Raw genomic sequence first — 16386 nt, 5'->3', positions numbered from 1 at the left:
GTTTTTAAGGCCATTAGTAATTATTATCTTGAACTTTGAGGCCGGTAAGCACAATGGAGTTTCCAATTGATCTGCAAAGCTGAGGTTAATTTTAATTTGAGTTATCTGGGCTATAAAAGCCGGGACATTGTCAGACCCCATGGATAAAGGGAGGCCAAATTGGGGAAATTGCTATCAAGGCTGACTCAGACTTAGTAGACAATGCTTTAACCCATCTAGTAAAAATATCTACCATTACTAATAAGTACTTATTTTTTTTGAAGTCCAGTCTTTTTAAATTTTTGTAAAGTCTATTTTTCAATTTTTTTTAGGCATAGTCTCACATAGTGGTTTCTATTTGTTGCAGTTGTTTTGGGTTCACCAATTGGCACTGAGGGCATCTGAGGCTCACAAACTGGGCAAGCTTTGATATTAGCCCCCAAGATTGCTCAGAAGTTGAGCTGCCATATGTAAGTCTGGCAGATGTAAGCCAGAGTTAAGTGCAAATAGGCTCTGACAAAGTAGGTGGGATCAGCAGTAATGTTAGGGCTATCTCGATCCCCACTGATTTTGTGGATGTGTTTTGGGTGGTGGCATCTGCCAAATTATTTTTTGTATAACAAGGTCATCTCCTGCCCAATGGGCTCTACAGCCGATAATGGCCACTCTCCTTGGCATCAGATGGCAGCCAGCAAGTCCAAAATTTGGGGAGCATTTTTAATCTTTTGGCCCCAGGAGTCAACAAGCACCATTCTTGATAAATGGCCCCATGAACATGGGCAGTAACAAATACATACTTTGACAACTTGAGGTCTCAGTGAGGGCAATGAGTTCAGTCCGTTGGGCCAATGTTTCTGGCTCCAGGGTTGGTTCCCATAGAATCTGAGAGTCTGTGGTAATGGCAGCTCCTGCGACCTGCTTACCTTGATAGATGTAACTGCTTCCATCAGAGAAATATAAAGGAACTCTGAATAGTGTTCATCTGTCAAGTCTGGTCCCCAATACAGTCATGGAGGGACAAGGAGGGGCATCATCAGGCAGCAGAGTAGCAGCGTTTGAAGCCTCTTGTCCCCTTGAAACTGATGGTAGTCAGATCTAGAAGTAATGCCTGATAATGCATGACTTGGGAGTTGGGCAGCCATCAGTCCGGCGGAGCCTTGATGAGAGTCTCCAGCGAATAGGATGGGACAATTAAGAGTTTTTGTCCAAAAAGTCAATTTTTAAGCCTCCTTTACCAGGAGGGCCACCGAGGAAATCACCTGCAGACAAGGTGGCCATCCAGCTGCCACATAATCAAGTCTGTTGGAAAGACAGGCAACAGGCCTCTGCCAGGCCCAAACTCTGGATCAGTTCTGTGGCTCCTAGAAATTTTTGCACTTGCCTTTAGTCACAGGGACTGGAATCTGTTGGATGGCTTGCATCCACTGGGAGGAAAGAGTCTTTTTTTTTAAATGGAGAGTCCAACAACCAATGTAGTCTTTTTGCCCAGCAGAAACCTCTTAAGCCTGGTCTTTAGGGTCCTCTTCGTTGTCAAATATCTTTTAAGCAACCTCTAAAAACTGACTTAAGGGCATTTCCTCAAATCTCTCAAACTTTTGCAATTTTTGTCTAATGTCTGGGGCCGACTGAGTTACAAAGACAATATTAATGGCTCTTGCATTTTTAGGTGCTACTGGTGTATAAATGTGATAGGCCTTTTGCAATCTTTTCAGAAAACCCCGAGGGAGATTTATTAGCTAATTGTCTCATCTCTGCTATCTTGGGCAAACTGGTGGGTTTTCTGGGGTGCCCTAATAGCTACCGAGAACAACTGGTGATACTGATAGGGAACCTTCTTACCTCTGATTATCCAGTTGGGGTGGAAAAAGGAAAATATGGTTCTGGCATTCCAGATCAGAGGGCAGGGGGCTGGGGATTTAGCTCAGCGGCTTAAGTGCCTGCCTTGCAAGCAGGCAGTCGTGAGTTCGATCCCTGGTACTGATAAAAATAAAAAAAAAAAAAAGACAGATCAGAGGGCAGGCTTCATCTGGATGGCACACTGCTTTTTTGTCCCAGGGTATCACGTGGCAGGCCATTGTTTTACTGAATTACATACTTAATAAAAAAGGACTTTTTTCATAGGTAACAAAATTAATTGTGCTGCATAATCTCCCAGATGTCCACAGCACATGCAAGAACTTGTATTTTATCTCTATAATCACCAATCACATTAGGCAAAATAGTTATTTTTTTTAAATTTAGATTGGCTTTTTTCAGTACAAGATGAATTGTTTCCTTTTTTCTTTTTTTAGCAATCAAAATCTCAACTCTGTCTTTACAATCTATAGCATTTCTGGAAATTCCCCTCTCCCAAATTCACAGTATTATAAATTATCCTATTGGGCTCTTTGCTCTTGATAGCCATGCCACAGAAAGAAAGCATTTTTTTCTTTTACATTTTTACTTATAGACAAAATATTTTTAAAAATTTATTAGTAGTCAGTCACTTTTTTTGATTTTTAGACAACATTAAAACCTTTAACAAAATCCTTGAAATGACCTTTTTAGTAGTCTAAAACATATTTAATCATTTTATGTCTTTTTACCACATTACAATGCTACATTTAAAAAAAAAACTGTAACTGGCTCAATTACAGTATGACCTGGTTTTTACTTGGTAAAGTTGATATGATTTTTAAAAACCATAAATATTCACATATATGTGCACATATATTTACATTTTAACCAGAAAAATACTTTTTAAAAAGGCATGCTGAGGTTGCAAGTAATCAGTTGAGGACTAAAACATTAAACAAGGCTCCACAAAAGACAAGACCAACATTAAAGACACAAACAAAGTTGTTTTATGCACAGTTTGGTGAGCTGAAGTAAATAATTTTCATTATGAACCTTGAGTCCAATGAGCTGCATGAATCCTGCAACAGAAATGGGCAATGAGCTCCTAAGTTAGTACCAAATTCAACAAGTTCAAAATGGGCAAAAAAACCCCCCAAAGTTAGTAACAGATTTAAACAGGCAAACAATTCCAAAGTACAAAAACATTGAACATAAATACACACAGGCAAAGGCCCCAAAGTTATGGCCGGCCCGAAGCCCCAAATGGGCCAAAACCACACACATGAGCCAAAACCACACACATGAGCCAAAGCCCCAAAAGGGCCGAAACCACACACATGGGCCAAAGCCCCACATTTACAAACGGGCAATAGCCCCTGGATTCTGGTGCAGAAGAAGCCCTAGCTCGTCTGCAGTCATTGCACACATCCAATTACCCCGACATGGGCCGAAGCCCAAACAAAGTTACGAATGGGCCCCAAAAGCCCTAAAATACAAAAGGGGGAAAAAGGCCCCCAGAAGTTGTCTCATTTTATCTTCAGTTACAAATGTGTGCACTCAGATTACAAACAGGCAAAAAAAAAAAAAGCCAAATACTTACAGGTGTTTAGCTGATCAACTGGTGAAAAAATAATTTGGGGGGTCCCCCATTAATCCCAAGCGAGCCCCCAAATCTTGCAATCCAGAAACGAGCCCCAAACCTCGAGTTCAAAAATGAGGCAAAAACATATTTTAAAAAGCAGCGCTGATTTATTTTACCCTGGGCCCAGTGACACGGTTGGAGATTGCAATAGCTGTGTGTGTGGCTCCTCTATACTTGCTACCTTTAAGTACATATCACAATTTACAAAGTAAGGGGGTCCTGGGAGTGGGTCGGGAAAAGTGTTAATGAGGAAGACCTTTGTTTTCCTTAGGAGAGGACAGAACAGTCTAGCAATAATTAACAACCCCTGTTAGCTTATTTTAGCACCACATCTGTTATTTGCAGAGGACAACAATGGTTAACATATCAATTAGGTAAGATTTTACAATTCTTTACAGAGGAGAGCACTGATTAACATATCAATTAGGTCATCCAGAAGGGGAAAGAAAACACATACACAATACAGCCACATTACAGGTATTTTGGTATAATACAAATATAATGAAGCTCTTTTTGCTAGTGTACAACACTATCTTTTCAGAAATTTCAGGTGTGTATCTTCCAATTTATTCTATGTTGATGTCTCCTGTACTTTTTCTGGATGAGATGGAAGTCTGAGATCGCATTTTGCTTTTTCATTTGTCATTTTCACTTCTTGGTTCGTATTTCAATCTTTTCAATATTGCTAATCTCATCTGTTCATTGTGTGCGTCTTAGTCAGCGTCCTGCTGCATGGCTGGCATTCACCTAGTTGCTGGGTCCTACAGGATTAGGGAGGGGCCAGTCACCTGAATTCCTCTTGTTGGGCCAGTTGGATGAGTTCTGGATTCTTCTCGGGCTGACTTGCCTGGGAGTATTGATATGAACCAATATTGTTACTGGTTCATATTGTTACTGCTACTTCATACTTTTCCAGGCTGCTAGACCCACCTGTCCATGGTGTGCCCCCCAGCCAGTGAGTGCCCTACTGTGTCACTGAGGGTCTCTCAGGCCCACCCAGCTTCCTCTGCATGGAGGGAGGGTTCGCTGGCACTCTCTCCAGCCCACTGAGGTCCTCCAGGTGGACAGTGCTAGTTTATTGTAAAACTTTAAAAAATCGTTTCCTCATGAAGATGAATACCTCCAGGAGTACATCCAGGTGCCCCGTTTCAGGTCCTGCTGACCCAGGAGCTCTTTGACCTTAGATTAATTTATGTAGAAGCTGCTTTTTCTGAATTAGATATAAATGCTCTTTTAGTGCTTTTATTGAAAGTATAGCCTCCAGGTATCACCACTGGAGACCAAATGTGTCCTTTGTCTTTCTCTACCTGGTATAAATAAAAAAGAATTAACTGAGGTGTAGAGAAGACAATACTTTCATTGTAGTTTTCTCCAGACTACTTTCCTTTGGTTACTAATACAAAAAAGACAGGCAATCCTTAACAAATCTTCAAAGGCCCATATGTTCCTAAAGAGGGAGAAGAGACTCAGTTGGCTCAGGAGTAGAAAAACCAGTGACAAAGTTAAGAAACTAATGTGTTCAGTGTGAGAGGATGGTGTGGTAGCCCAGTGAGAGACACACAAGGTAGCCGGGCAGTTGGCCAGGATAAAAAACAGTCACCAGGCAGTAATTCCAACCTAGAATGGATATTTCACTTTTGGTTCTACCTCTGCACCATCATTTATCCCATAGTCAGGATGCTAATGGGATAAGCACCAGTGGTTTATTGATGGCGCTCATGGTAGTATCATCACGTATCTCTCCTCCGCTCATCCTCTCTCTTCCTCCACTCCAGTCCCTTAGGATTCAATTTTGGTAAAGAAGGCTACGTCATAGGTACTGTGTGGTTCATGGGAAGGTTGGAATTGAGGGGAAGTAGGAAGAGGAAAAGGAAGAATTGCAGTGCCATGGAGATAAACAGTTCTTACAGAGATCTAGCATGGGAAGACGAGGGACAAGGAGGACAGAGGAAGGCTGGATCATAAGTTTCAAGATACTGTTAGACAAAAAAACAAGAGGTAGCATCCAATGGCACGATCAGAAACTACAGTTCACGACAGCCTGTTGTATCTTTTATGGAGAACTCAGAGTTCTTTAAGAGAGAGGAGCTTGAACATTCTGAAAGAAATGATAAGAGGGAAACGCTAGTCACCCTAACTGGATCAGTCATATTGTATGTATCCATATATTGAAATACCACACCCTACTCCATAAAAATGTAAAAATATTACATGTTAAATAAAAAGAAAATATAAGTGATTAGTTAAATTTTATTTATTTATTTATTGATTTTTGGTAATGGGGTTAAACTCATGACCTTGTACTTGCCAGGTAGGTGCTTGTGCTGCTGAGCTAAATCCCTGACCTAAATTATTTTATTTTCCATTTTTTAAGTTAAAATTTTTATTTTGGATAGTTTTATCTGACATGCAATTGTAATAAGTAACAGAGTGATCCCATGTGACTTTTGCTGTTTCTCTTACTGTAACATCTTGCAAAACGAGAGTGAAAAAAAAAAAAACCTAAAGTACTCTATCACCGAAGGATATTGACATCAATAGAAGCAAGACAGAACATTTCCACCACACAAGGATCACTCACAGTTCCTTTTTAAACTAAACTCAATCTCCTCTCATGCCAACCCTTATCAGTTCCTGGAAACCACTGATCAGTTCTCCATTACTATTATTCTGACTTTTCAAAATGCTATAGAATTGGAATCACACATTTATATATTACTCATTTAAAAATGTTTTGAGAATCATGCTTTCACTCAGCATGATTCTCTGGAGTTCATTCGTATTGTTACATGTACCAATCAGTTGTTCTTTTTGTGGCTGAATAATTTTCTATGGCATGGTATGGTATGGTATAGTATGGTAGTGACAGTTTGTTTAACCATCCATTCGTTGAAGGACATTTAGATTGTCTTCTCTTTCTTTCATAATCATTAATAAAGCTGTTACAAACATTTATGTATAGGTTACTGTGTGATTTCAATCTTCCTTTCTCTGGAATAAATGACAGCAGAGTAATTGTTGGGTTGTGTGATTGCTGTATATTTTATTTTTGAGGAAACTGGTAAATTGTTTTCCAGAGTGGCTGTAAGACTTTACATTCCTACCAGTAATATATGCACAATTGACTTGGTTTCTCTACATCCTCTCCAGCATTTGGTATTGTGAGCTTTTAATTTTAACCTTTTTGGTACATGTGGAGCAATGACTTTTTGTGGGTTTGATGTGTATTTCCCTTGAGGCTCAAACATCTTTGCCAGTACTTATTTGTCATTTGTCTGGTATTTTCTTTGGTCAAGTATCTTTTCATATCTTTTAAAATTCTTCATATATTCTGGGTACCAGTCTTGGTCAGATATGTAGTTTATAAATACTTTTCCAATATGTCACGTATCCTTTCTCATGGCTTTCATGGAGCAAATACGTTCAATTATGATGAAATTCAGTGAATCAGTTTTTCCTTTTGTGGATTTTGTTGTTGTCAAGTCTAAGAAATCTTTGCCTAATCTTTGATCCCAAAGTTTGTCTCCTATATTTTACCCTAAACATTTGATAGTTTCATGGGAACATCGAAGCATATGACCCGTTTTCGGTTGATTTTGTATTTAGTCTAGGCCATTGTTTGTCTGTAGATCTGAGATTGCTCCACCAGCAGCTAACAAGACTGTTTTTCCGCCATTGAGTTGCTTCTTCATCTTTGTGGAAATTAATTTGCATATATTTTGTGTGGGCCTGTTTCTGATTCATGGATCTATATACTAACACAACAGGTTTGAGTACTGTGGCTATACAGTACAGTAAATCTTGAAACTAAGTAGACTGATTCAACTCATTTTATTGTTTTTCAACATTTTTCTAGTTATTTCAGTGCTTTTACTTCCCATGTAAATTTTTTAAAAAATCTTGTTCCTATAAAAATTTTCTTAGCATTTTAAAAGGAATCACCTTACAGCTAAATATCAGTTTGGGGAGAATTGATACCTTTATTTTAGCAAATTTTCCAGTCCACAAATACAAAATAGTGGTCCAGGGATATAGCTTAGTGGCAAGGCACCTGCCTGGCAAGTGTGGGGTTCTGAGTTCGATGCCTGGCATCCTCCCCCCACCAAATTACAAGATAGCTCCTCATTTATTTAAATCTTCCTGTCACTCTATAGCTTTCTGCATGTAAGTCCTGTACGAGTTTTATTAGGTTGAAATCTATGTATATCTTTTTTAAAATTATTATAAATGTTAGTATTCATGTGTTTGTTAGTATATAGAAATACATTTATTTTGGGCACTTATCTATATACCATAACCTCGTTACACTCACTTATTACTTTTAGGAGTCTGAGGTTATTTCCTTGGGATTTTTGCATATGTCATCTACAAATAGAGACAGTTTTATTTCTTCCTCTCTAATGTGTATGGCTTTTCTTTCTCTCCTTTTCTTCATTGTCTTAATGCACAGAATAGAAAGTCTAGCGTTGTATTAAATAAGAATGACAAGCATAGGTATCCTTTTCCAGTTCCTCACTTTAAAAAAAAGCACTTAGATTTTCACTGGTTATAACTTTAACTGTGGGATTTTTGTAGGTGCTCTTCTCAGACTGAGGAAGCTCTCCTCCACTCCTAATTTTGTTTCCCCTCCTAAATATCTGAATGGCTATCAAGCTTATCAAATAATTTTTCTGCATCAGTGGGAAGCTGATATAATCATGTAATTTTGTTCTTCCTTAGCTAGTTAATATGGTGAATTTCGTTGATTTTTTCCACACATGGAACCAGATTCCATCTCTGGAAGAAGCTTTACGTGATTATGATTTATATATCTTTTTATATATTGCTACGTGATGTTTGCTGATACTTTTAAAGGGGCTTCACATCTATAATCAACTCCATTACCCAGCGCCTTTCTTTCCAGGATGTGGGGGGGACCATGAGAAGCATCGGAGGGGGTGGTGGTGAGGGTCATGGTGGTAGCATTTCTTATGTGCCTTCTTCTTTTCCCTTCTCTCTCCCTTCCTGCCTCCCCTCTCCTCAGTAGGTCCAGTTTGGATTAGAGAGTAAGCCACAGACACTTCTGTGAGGGGTGCGTGCACAGTGGTTATGGGGTGAGTGGGGAGTGGAGGGTGGGGAAAGTGTGGTGTTGATTATGATGACCTAGAGATAAAGTGGTTATTACCAAGATCTGGAGTTAAAATTACCTTTCAAAGATCCCCAGCCCCCCAGACACACACAGACATGATATTCAGTTCTTAACAGGAAATGAAAAACTACTGAGTGCAGTGTATATATTCTACGTTTTTCTCTTTCTTAAGTACCCCGTCCTCAACATGTGAATCTAAGATCTAGAGGACCTTCCAGCTTAGCCAGAGGGAAAGGCAAGTTCCTTGTTCCACTGGTCCAGGAACAAATATCTGAAGACCCTGACTTTAGTTGAAGCATTCAGAAAATATAAAAGCTCAGGGAATCAATGCCCATTATTTTGCCTGATGTGATGACCCTCTGGGTGTACCATTATCCTAGGTTGGTCCTGCTAACTTGACTGGCAAGACAAAAATCCTTTTCCCTAGTCGTTTAGTGTCTGTGTTCCCCATTCCCGCACACATCACTTTGGGAATGGTTAATGAAGATGTATTCCTGACATGAAGATGTATTCGGGTGAGTGTTACTTGATACTCTAAAAATTCTAAGCATGTTGGTTGAGCTAGAATAGCTAAAAAAGCAATGATGTTTCTGCTAGTTCTGTTCTGTTATCTATTGCCAAGTCACAAAATAAAGAAATGAAATGTGTTTTATGTGAGACCCCAAAAATGCTGAGGTCTGATTTGAAACTGGCAACATATTCAAGCTCATTTTTCTCCAGAAGGAAAACATGGTACTATTTTGACTGACATCCATTTCATAGCCTTATAACATAGCTTCTAAAATACATTATGACTTAACAAAAATTTACTTAAATTCTCACTTTTGTGTTGTACTTGATTAATTAGTGCCCCAACCAAACTACCACCCCAGCCTAGCCCTCAACTATCTACTTCCAATGTATGGAAAGCAGTCATATGCTCCAGAAGACTTCATAAAATTTTTTTGATATGTGTTATTTTGGGGCTATTCATTAAATGTATATGATATTACCAGGTAAATAGTTCAAACTCTCTTTTTTCTCTCTCTTAACTATTGTCAGTTTGATTAAGATGATTTTTTTTTTGAGATGGTCTCACTATGTTTTCTAGGCTGGTCTTGAATTCCTCAGCCCAGGTGATCCTCCCATCTCAGCCTCCTGTGTTCTGGGAGGACAGATATGAAGCCACCACACAGCTTACAATCCTTAAAAAAAAAAAAAAAAAAAAACCAAAACCAGTCAAAAACTATAGCTGTTAGTAAAAATAAACAGGCAGAGCTAACTTCTTACAAAAACTGAGGTGAAACTAGAAGACAGGAGTATGAAGGTAATTGTTTAAAAGAATAGTCAATAAGTTTTATTAGGAAAAGTAGAGCGGCAAAGAGGTAACTTGCACAAAAACTGAGATGAAATTAGAAGATAAGAGTTTGAAGGTTCCCAATGCAAAGATATGATACACATTACAGAGATGTAAATGCTCATTCCCACGACCCAATATTAACACATTACGTACAAGTACTGAAACATCACCACAGCTGCTTCACAAATTAGCAGAAGTGATGGGATGGGTTGCTTGAAGTGAGAGGGAGTTTTCAGACAGGAGCTAAAGGCAACAATAATTCCTTTAAAAAGTTAAGCATCTAGTATAGTTTTCAGTCACGTCTCATACAGAAATGTGCATACGATTAATGAGTACAAGTTGGTGGCTTGGGATCGTATTTGTCACCTCCAGGGTAACCCAGACTGTTCACCCAGTGGTGGGCAGCAGGCTGGAAATGTTATCCTACTCTGGCTTCTGAGGAGTGTGGCTGTGTTTGCTTATTTTGTTTTGTTTTTTGGCTGGTGTCATACTGGGAACAACTACAACAAAAAAGGACACAAGGAACAATTTTGGGGAAAACCCGGCCGTGTTCTCCTGGGCTAATGGCTTGATTTCTGAATTCAGCTTCTTTGTCTAACACTTGAGGACAATCATGTCAGGCTGAGGGGGACGTCAGGTGATGTGTGGCATCCACTGGTGCTTTTCACAGTGAGCACGTCTGGGTCACTGCCTCCTGAACTGTGTATGGAAGGGTTTACACTTTGCTCATATTCAGATTAACAAGCAGTAAGTTCAATGCTCTGGGTGACATAATGCTGACTTTTTTTGGTCATCCGGAGGCATCAACTTGAATTTCTGCTGTTGCCTGTGGGGGCCTGCTTACACAGGAACATTCCAGACTGTCTGCCCGCAGACATTCTTCTCAGGAGCAAAGAGACTTTTCGGGAATTGTAGAAACTGTCAAGCTCGTTCAAAACATGGCGTGCGGTGGTTTATCCAGGTGGGGGTGATTTGGCCTCAGCTTTTAAGGCTTTGGTTGAGTTAGTCTTTAAACAAAGATGTGTTGATATCTGTTGTATGTGAAGCATTTGTTGTTTCAGTGAATCCATGGGTGAGTCATGCTGATTAATTTTGGCTTTCCTGGAGCTCAAGCTAATGGAGGAGGGACGTGCAAGGAAGGAGGAAGGGAAAGGAGAGATGGGGAGAGCGGGAGAATGCTAAACAGAAAGAGGTCAGATGTAGAAACAGGGTGCTACCTATTGAGCAGGTAAATGAAAGAAATGGCCCGAGGACTGTATTTTGTATGGCCAAAGGAAGCCTTTCGAAGGAGATGACATTTAGATTTGATTAAAGTACAAATAAGGCCCTAATGTAAAGAAGTTCACAGGAGAGAACATCACTAGACAAAGAAGGGGAGGAAGAGGCGGCCACAGGCCTGGGGCTCGGTGGTCAGAGGGGTGCAAGGCCAGCTGGTGCTGGGTGATAGGGTCTGGCTGCCCGTACCTCCCTATTCGTGGTGGAAATTGGCTCACAACCACAGACAGGGGACAAAAGACTCAGACACATGCCTGGATATCTCCTGCCACCACCTTCCTCTTTAGCCTGAAAGTGAGATCCACAGCAGGAGGGCACTGCTGCACATGCTCATTAAGGAGCAGCTCCAAATGGGCTCAGAACGAGGGCAAAATCCATGTTCTGAGGGTCGTTAGCAACAGGAGCTCGTTTTGAACTTCTCAGGAACAATGCCAATCACCATGACATGCCCAATGCCCGGGCCAGTGCCAGAGCCTGTCAGCCTCCACAAGCATTTATTTGTTCTTTGTTGGCTAAATTAGTGGGTGGATGTATTTTAGGGTGGGGCGTCCACTCATTCCACAGACATTTACAGATAACTAGTGTGCACTGAACAAAATAAACAAATATCTCCGCCTGTGAAGCTTACATTCTACGTGAATATGCCATGACTATTACTTGTCCCTGGGCTTTCCAGGTCACAGTGGTTCAAGCCAGCCTTAGTAATGTGAGGATTTGAACCTCAGGTTACCAGGTTTAGGACCCCAAGCTTCCTCATGCTATGAGACAGATGGGATGAGTGAGAGCTGTGTGCTGCTCAGTGGTGAGTTCGGCAGCAGCAGAACTAACCCTGGGAGGCTTATGAAGCCATGAACTGTGAAACCTCAAGCCAAGAAACTTAGCAGCTTGCTAGGTGCTAGTGAGGGGATTGTCAAAGGAAGATGCAGCTGCAGCCTTGTTTGGGGCCTTCAGGGACTTGGGGTGACAGGGTAGTGCTACGTTTTGTGAATGTGGTTAAAGTGCACATCCTCCGAAAAGAAAAAATCAGCAGCAGCACAAAGATAAGCTATAAATACATTCAGTTCAAGATTGCCCAAGGGGGGAAGAGAGACATGATCTTGATGTCTAATTTTAGAAGATTAATAAATGATCATTTATCCATGCAGTGCAACGCTAAGAGTGGTGCTGTAGGAGAGTGTTTATTGCTAAGAAAAGCTGGTCAGCAAGCAGCAGCTTAATAGTTAACAGTATAGACTCCAGGACTAAGTATTTGTTTGGGTCGTGGCTCAGCCGGGCACTAGCTGAGTGAGGGTGTGTGCGTTCTTCAGCCAGCAGGTTAGAAGAGGCACTGTAGGTGACGCGTGTGGAAGCTTCAGGAGCATAAGAAATGCTGTGGGTGTCATTGTCATGGACTGAATGTGTTCCACTGAAATTCATGTGCCGGAATCCTCACTCCCAAAGTGATGGTACTAGGAGATGGGGCAGTTAGGAAGCAACTAGGTCCTCATGAACGGGATTACCGTCCTTACTTGGTGACAGCCAGCGAGCAGCTCACTGCCTCTTCCTCTTCTCTGCTTCTTGAGGACATAATTAGAAGGCAGCTATGTGCAAATCAGGAAGGAAGCCTTCATCAGACATCAAATCTTCCAACACCTTGACCTCAAAGTTCTCAACTTCTGGAACTCTGAGAAATAAACGTTTGTTCTGCAACTCGCCCAGCCTATCGTCTATTTTTATAGCAACTTGAACTAAGATAATCATATTCTGAAGGAAAACAATAGGGCTGAAAAATATGTATACCCTAATTTATCCTGTGTATTTATTCTGGTCTTCTTTCAAAGTCCCACTAAGAGGAGAGTAAGGAATTTAAATGTCTTCGAAAACAAAAGGAGGTTGCAGATGCAGTGTGTCCATGTTGGGGCCAAACGTATCAGTCCACAGTCAAGGCCCAAATCAGATATCATCACCACTTCTTGAATTTCTGACATGTAAAAATAAATCTGAAATTTTACCAAGTGCACTATAAAATGCTTTGGAGTCAAATATTAGAAGTTTAGCATTGTTGTACGGAAGTTATTTTCTCAGCACTGTTAGGTGGGATCAGATCACTGAGCCATGACCCGGAAGGGTATATGTGTCTCCCTCCCTCTTCATTCAGAGTGGGGGTAAGGGGAGTACAGAAAATGAATGTTTTACCCCCTGAAAATTTTTGTTCTTAGATCTTGATCTAGGAATGTAGCAATGGATAGCTGTAATTAGCTTTAATAGTTTAAAACATATCATCTTTGAGTTGCCATCGGTATCCCAATTTTTGCTGTGCCCACCAGAATTCTGGCATCTGTCCTGGAATAGATGGATCTCTGTAACATGTAACATAGGAAAGATGCTTGCCTTCCCAAAGTGTATCAGTTTAAATATACTCCAACACTCTATTTTTTTCTGTAAGCAATTATTGAATTTTAGTTGTGGAAGTTTGATTTTTTGAAAAGATTCCTGATTTATATTCTGCTCTCTATTGCTCTGCAGTGTGAAAAATTCTGTATTTTATGTCAGACACGCCTTGTGTGGCCATGTGGTGTACTAGTGTTGATTATTATTAATCTCTGCTCTTTATTTGGCTCCAAGAGTCTTCTGGGTCTCACATGGTTTAAAGTCATAGAAAATACGACAAAAGACATATTTACATAATGAAAAATTAGTAAAGAGAAGTATCTAGCAATTGACAGTGACAGTGTAAGAACCATGATGGAAACTGTGGATGATTTAAGAACCACAAACATGTGCTGTTTTATCCACATCCTTCAGCTGTGTTTTTAGAAAGTCATGGGAACCTACAGGAGGGTAATGGAGGCAGTGTAAAGGAGCAGAGAGTGAGTGGCCCTCTCATATCAATCTCTTGCAGCCTTGTTATGGTTTGTATTTAGATGTCCCCTGCCACCAAGCCATCCATGTGTTTATATGTGGGGCTTGGGGAGGTGATGGAGGTGTGACACTCATCGCTGGATTACTTCACTGATGGCTTTGCAGCTAGCATGATGTTGAGAGGTGAGGACTGGTTGGAGGAGATGGTTCCCAGAAGGGTCTCTCTCTCCCTCCTCCTCCCTTGAGCTCTCTCTGCTCCTACCTGCCATGCCACAGGCTGCTTCTCCTCTGCCTCGCCAGCCTTGGAACCAGCAAACTATGGACAGAAACCTCCACAAACTGTGGGCCAAATTAAACCTTTTCTCCTTTAAGTGGTGGATGTCAGGTATTGTGACTCAGCGATGAGACTAAGTCCTCATCTTTCTGAAGGGAATCAGAAAAGGGATTTAGGAACTGTTTTGTTATGTGCTCACTCAGCGTGTTGATTTAAGATAGAATGGAAGCTGTCAGTGGTAAAGAAGCTGTTTGAACCAAAGTAAGTCTTAACACAGTGGCCCCACTTATGCAAAGGATATGTTGCAAGCTCCCAGTGGATGTGTCAAATCACAGGTGATACAGCATCTTATACACACTAGGTTTTTCCTAAATATGTGTGTCTGATAAAGTTTAACTTAGGAATGAGGCACAGTAGTAATAACAAAGTAGAATAGTTACAATGAATAGTAATGAATGTTTCTGCTTTGAGGCCATTATGAGTTCCTTGGACACAAGCCCTGTGATTTCCTAATAGCTGATCTGAGAACCAAGATGGCTGTTAAGCAACTAATGGATGGTAGTGTATTCAGGGTGGACCTGCTGGACAAAGGAAGAACTCACATCTCGGGCAGATCAGAGCGGGAGCCGGAGCAGCAAGATTTTCTCATGCTCCTCAAAACCACTGGCAATTTAAAACTTAAGAATTGTTTATATCAGGAATCTTCAGTTTGGTGGTTTTGGACTGTGGTTCATTTTTAGTAACTAAAACCATGGATAGTAAAACCACTTTATCTAAGGGGAAAGCGCTGTACAAACTTTTTGGATGACACCCCTGATTTGTAGGGGCTAACATTCACTCAACGAATGCCTCTAGTTTTCCTGAAAGGAATTTGCACCTAGAAATCATAGATTAGGCAAACTTGCAAAAAATTTTTGTGTTCAACTATTATAAGTAGTTTCTGGTACAAACCTGTTATTTTGATAAGTTTCCATTTACATTTTTGGTTTCTATGGACTCAAAATTATAGAGCATGGTGATTAATCCACTCTTGAAAAATTGGTGCCTTCAAGTTTAATTGCTAGAAGAAACTGATTAGTAGAAATATTTCTCCTTTTTTCATATGCTTATTTCTTTTTCTTATCATTAGATTACAGATGATTAATTATTGGGCTGGGGATTTAGCTCAGTGGTGCAGTACCTTGCTGGCAAGCATGAGATCCCGAGTTCCATTCCTGGTACCTCCAAAATAAAAATAAAAATTTAAAAAGATGACTAATTATTATATATGTTATAATTCCAGGATTAATAATCTTTATTTTCTTGTAAAAGTTGTAGGTGACAAATTTCCTAATCATTTTCACAAGATGTGAATAATATGCAAATGGTTCATTTTATTGAAAAATTATGGCCTAAATGGAATTAAAGATCTAAAATTTTAAATATAATCTCAATAAGTTATTTCATCTAAATGCTACAAATGTCTGTGTACTAAACAATTCTACACAAGAATTATAATTAGATTTCTATTATTCTGCTTTGTATGATTACTTAAATTCTCAAATGTTTCAAAGGATATATTTTACTTCATAATATTTTCTAGATAATGCATCTTATATTTATATTAGTTTTAGTGTATTTACTTGTTTAATGTTTTACAATCTTTTAATTTAACATTTCACAATTGTTGTTTTACATTTGTAGTAGGAAATATACATATATTTATGTCTATGTATATTTTCACTTTAGTAAACAGACAGAATATCAGTATATAAAGTACATTAGAAAATCTTCCATCTCAAATTACATCTGTGTATTGTAAAGCAAATACTCAGACATTAACAGAGGTGTTAGTAACCAGTCTTGTTCATACTACTTTATATCATGTGATGATTATTAAATGATAATTGATCAGGCAGAGGTGACAAGAATTTTGTTGAAATCTGTAATTTATTTTTTTATTTTTAAAGATGAAAGCCGAAGCCAAACAGCAGAGTTTGGTAAACAGTAAAACTAAAGATAGATTCTAACCTATCACTAAAAAGATCCAGAGACTGGAGAACTCTGCTGGGAAATGGTGGTGGTTCAGAGTT

General features: G+C 39.7%; 1 long non-coding RNA gene across 2 annotated transcripts in view; it reads left to right on the top strand.

The window, feature by feature from the left end:
* Positions 1–16386, top strand: part of LOC134475798 (uncharacterized) — a 44896-nt gene that overhangs the window by 10905 nt on the left and 17605 nt on the right. The window lies entirely within an intron of this gene.

The sequence above is a fragment of the Cavia porcellus genome, unplaced genomic scaffold (assembly GCF_034190915.1).
Source record: "Cavia porcellus strain 051 isolate PalLab524CR breed Dunkin Hartley unplaced genomic scaffold, mCavPor4.1 scaffold_1, whole genome shotgun sequence".
NCBI lineage: Eukaryota > Metazoa > Chordata > Mammalia > Rodentia > Caviidae > Cavia > Cavia porcellus.
Note: the sequence above shows the minus strand (reverse complement) of the source record. Positions and strands in the feature narration are given on the sequence as shown.